Source organism: Alexandromys fortis, unplaced genomic scaffold, assembly GCF_014885135.2.
Source record: "Alexandromys fortis isolate MF-2015 unplaced genomic scaffold, M_Fortis_MF-2015_v1.1 scaffold_4, whole genome shotgun sequence".
Classification (NCBI taxonomy): domain Eukaryota; kingdom Metazoa; phylum Chordata; class Mammalia; order Rodentia; family Cricetidae; genus Alexandromys; species Alexandromys fortis.
Genome location: NW_026067944.1, coordinates 22,994,246 through 22,998,516, shown reverse-complemented (window position 1 = coordinate 22,998,516; position 4,271 = coordinate 22,994,246).

The following is a 4,271-nucleotide window of genomic DNA, read 5'->3' as shown; positions in this document are numbered from 1 at the left end:
GATGAGGGAGGGGGACTTGATTGGGGGAGGGGGAGCGAAAGGGGAGGCGGCAGTGGGGAAGAGACAGAAATCTTAAAATAATTAATAAAGAAATAAATAAATTTAAAAAAAGAAAAGAAAAAGCTCTTCATGTTTAATGTTTGATACATGCTTTATGATTACATTTAAGTAACATTTTTTAGTAGCAAAATTGAGAAACAGAGCAGACAAGTGGTTGTTCAGGTTTAAGGAAGGCGTGGGGTGGGAAGGAAGTGGGTGTGGTTATAAAATGGCGTCGTATGAAGTTTCGTGGTGCTGGAAACTTTCTGTCTCTTGGCTGTGCTAGGGTGTTGCTAGGAAACAACATGGTACAGCATAGGAAAGCTGAAGTGGGTAATAGAGCCACGAATATCTTCAGGTTGTGCCTGCTGACTACCTGTGCACCTACAACTACTTCAAAAAAAAAAAAACACCTTAATTTTAAGAAAGTTTCTGAATCTCTCCCTCACCTCCTCCGAGGTCACATTTCTCTGTACAGCAGTTTGGCCCCTAGTGAAGCCTTCTCCAGAATGAAATCCTCTTTCTGCCGCTCCTGGGTAATGTTCTGGACAAAAGAGCATAAGGATGATTATTTTTTTATTTTAAGTTTGGGGTTCTGCCCTGACCATCATGGAGCGTGATGGTCATTATTCCTTTAATGGCAACACCAGGCCAACTGGATTCACTCTGTAGTCTGACTTACTGAATTGACATGGTCCGAGATAATAAGCTGTGGCTGAGTGTTCTGCTCACTGAGTCCTCCCACAGGAGGTTGTATGCACCCAAGAGGGGTCCTCCAGGATTTCTGTAGGCTTCATTGTAAAGTACTCGTCCTTCTTGTGCCTGAGCCTCTGGACAAAGACGCTTGATGTGAATAATGAGTAAATGGAACCTAGGTGAGGCTACGGACGCCTTGGTTTTACTGTGGCAAAGCAGACCAGAAACTGTCGTGAACATAAGCAGCACCTTTGATTTTGAGACATAGAGGGAGGAGGGCATTCATGATACTATTTTTTTCTCTCTCAGAGTTGTCCTGAAGCCTCCCCCATCCATTGAACATGCCTTGATGCTTCTCTCCCAAATCGCTGTAAGAACCTTATGTTCTGTCATCCCAACCGTATCCATTACAATTTAATAGCCATTCCCTTTAGCATTGCCACGTCTATCTAAAACATCAAACAGCAGGGCATGGCATATACTCCCCATAGGAAGCACGTGTTCACACCCTTTGATGTCTTCTTTACTTTTGTCAATCACACTTTGGTATAAACAATGCCCCTCAGCGAGTAACAGGGACAAACAGGGCAACTTGGACCAGCTACCCTGTAATCATTCTTCACCCAGACAAAGACCAGCCCCAAACATTGTCACTTAACTGGAACCCCAACTTACTAATTAGTGAGTCAGCAGGCCACACAGGAAACACTGGCGTATGTACCTGACCACCTATTCCCCACTGATACAGGCTGCTCCAAGAACACCAGTGATTGTCAGCAGCACGGGCGTTTCTAGTAACACCCTGTATGTCCCCGGGGCTTTATGTCTTTTCTTTCTTTCTTTCTTTCTTTCTTTCTTTCTTTCTTTCTTTCTTTCTTNCAAAAGTCTTAGTCATTGATTTATACTCATATGAAACACTATTTAACTTTTTCTAACTTCTAGATATACTTCTGAAATGGGAAAATAACTCCTTTCACCCCATTTTGCTCTATCTATCATCTATCTATCTATCTATCTATCTATCTATCTATCTATCTATCTATCTATCTATATCTATCTATCGTCTATCTATCTATCCTATCTGTCTGTCTATCTATCTATCTATCTATCTATCTATCTATCTATCTATCTATCTTATGGTTTCTCTATAGCTTTGGAGCCTGTCCTGGAACTAGCTCTTATAGACCAGGCTGGTCTCAAACTCACAGAGATCCGCCTGCCTCTGCCTCCCCAGTGCTGGAATTAAAGGCATGCGCCACCACCACATGCCTTTAATTCCAGCTAAGGCTGTATTTCTCAAGTGGAGCCAGGTACTAACTTCTTCCTCTCCCTATAACACAGTGAGCTCTACCTTAAAGGTGATCAAAAAGTGCTTTAACAAATATAACCATGCAACTTTGATTACTGAGATGATTTCTTTGGAAAAGAAAACTAAGGGCTGGAGAGATGGCTCAGTGGGTAAGGCACTTACTGCCAAGTCTGATGCTGTGAGTTTGATCTCCTTTGGTGGGACAAGAGAACTCACTCCCAGAAGTTGTCTCTGGCCTCCACATATGCATTTTGCATGTGTAAAAATATGCACTAAAAAAAACAAATAGACAAATGAATAAAATTTTAGAGAAGGAGCTTTTCTTAGTTATTTGGAGGAACTTTCTAGAAAGTTAAGCGACAGATTACTTGTGTGCATCCTATTATCTACACTTGAAATTACTCAGTTAGAAAAAGGGTATAAGCTTTACTACTTACTTTAAATGAAATCATTACCAACATCACTTTGATCCTTACAGTTTAAGTTCAGGTTTCTGGCATGAATGGTTGTGGATGATGCATTTAGCTCTTACCACTCACAGTGGACTCTGCACAATCACTATCTATCCTATTGAATCTGTGTAAATGTTGTGCACCAAATGAAATGGTAAAGAATGAGAGAGACAGAGAAAGACATGGGTGGGGGTTCCATTGGCTTTATAAGGTGGATTCTAATGGCTTATGCCATTTATACACCTGGTTTGATCCAAGGGGCCTCTGCAGGAAGAGAAATGGGTCTTGTGTCCATACTATAGGGTAGGAGATGCTTGAAGTGCTGCCGATGTCACTATATAAGACACTTGTGATAGATTTTGTCCCTGCTTCCATTGATTGTATTAATAGGTTGGTTAATATATAAAACTAGGAAGACATGTTTCTAGTGAAGATGGTGTAAAAGCAAGGGATGGATGTTGTTAGGAGACAATTTTGTAGAAGGAGCAGCGGGCTGCATTCCTGCCGCCCAGCTCCCAGCCGCCTGGTTAGCTTATGCCCCAAAATAACAACACACAAATTGTATTCATTTAAACACTGCCTGGCCCATTAGCTCTAGCCTCTTACTGGCTATCTCTCACATCTTGATTAACCCATTTCTAATAATCTGTGTAGCACCACGAGGTGGTGCTTACCGGGGAAGATTCAGCATGTCTGACCTGGCGGCTGGCTCCATGGTGACTGACCCAGAGAGGAGAGGCATGACGATTGCCTCACTTCCCTTCTTCCCAGCATTCTGTTCTGATTACTCCACCCGCCTATGTTCTGACCTATCAGGCCAAGCAGTTTCTTTATTAATTAACCAATGAAAGCAACAGATAGACAAATGACCTTCCCACATCATAAATGTCCCAATAACAGCCAAATTGACAGCTCTTTCCCAAATATCATCATAATTTTTATGCAACCTGAAAAAGTGTCTTCTGGTGAAATTGCCCTTTTATTTAATAACAAAAATAGTGTCTTGTTCCAGTGCAAAACATGAAATATTTTTTCAACATTAGGGCTTTCTATGGTTGGGAAGCCACTAAATAAATAAATATCCATTTATTCCCTGATCTTCATTGTATATCCAGTAGGGTTGGGGATCCTGGGAACAAGCACAAATACTGATGCTCTAGCTACTGATGTCATTGTGAATGATAAACTATACTTCGTCTCTGACTCCAGAGTATCCATGAAACTGCAGCAGAGTAACATAAATGCAGCACAAAATCTCAGGACTTTCTCCCAGATTCCCTGCCTTTCCGCGTGGATGCCTATTGATCAAAACCTTATTGTTACTACTCTAGGTTTTTGCTTCCAACTACTATCTTTCATGTTTTTCATGATCTAGATTCTAAGATTCCAGGCCACTTGCTTTGCATAGTTTCTCTCAATTGGGATTTCCTTGATTCTCCTATGACTTATGTGGTTTTGAAAGCAATACCACAACAGCAAACCTGTGCCTCTTTCAGTGTATCTTTCCGTTCATTTGTCCCACCTCTTGTGATTTTCTTTTTACCTCTTAGTAAGATGTTGTCTACCAGGATTTCTACCATGAAGTACATTATCGATGTTTGTATAATTATATATGTCAATTATGCATATTTGTACTTCTTAAGTAATAAATATTTTATATAAGAATATTTATAAAACATGTCTATATTTGTGAATTGGACTTTTCTTGAACCCAAATGATCTGTTCATTTATTTGTATTATCTATATGGAATTCTGGATTCTCATGTTAATGAGT